The following is a 675-nucleotide window of genomic DNA, read 5'->3' as shown; positions in this document are numbered from 1 at the left end:
CTGGTTGCACTTTAGATTGTGGTGAGAACATGAGATTATAGTGAGAACATGAGATTATGGTGAGAACATGAGATTATAGTGAGTACATGAGATTATGGTGAGAACATGAGATTATAGTGAGAACATGAGATTATGGTGAGAACATGAGATTATGGTGAGAACATGAGATTATGGTGAGAACATGAGATTATAGTGAGAACATGAGATTATAGTGAGAACATGAGATTATGGTGAGAACATGAGATTATAGTGAGAACATGAGATTATGGTGAGAACATGAGATTATAGTGAGAACATGAGATTATGGTGAGAACATGAGATTATAATGAGAACATGAGATTATAGTGAGAACATGAGATTATAATGACAACATGAGATTATAGTGAGAACATGAGATTATAGTGAGAACATGAGATTATGGTGAGAACATGAGATTATAGTGAGAACATGAGATTATGGTGAGAACATGAGATTATAGTGAGAACATGAGATAATGGTGAGAACATGAGATTATAGTGAGAACATGAGATTATGGTGAGAACATGAGATTATAATGAGAACATGAGATTATAGTGAGAACATGAGATTATAGTGAGAACATGAGATTATATTGAGAACACGAGATTGTGGTGAGAACATGAGATTATAGTGAGAACATGAGATTATGATGATAAC

This window comes from Blennius ocellaris, assembly GCF_963422515.1.
Source record: "Blennius ocellaris genome assembly, contig: SCAFFOLD_129, whole genome shotgun sequence".
Taxonomy (NCBI): domain Eukaryota; kingdom Metazoa; phylum Chordata; class Actinopteri; order Blenniiformes; family Blenniidae; genus Blennius; species Blennius ocellaris.
The sequence above is the reverse complement of the archived record's forward strand: the minus strand, read 5'-3'. Positions refer to the sequence as shown.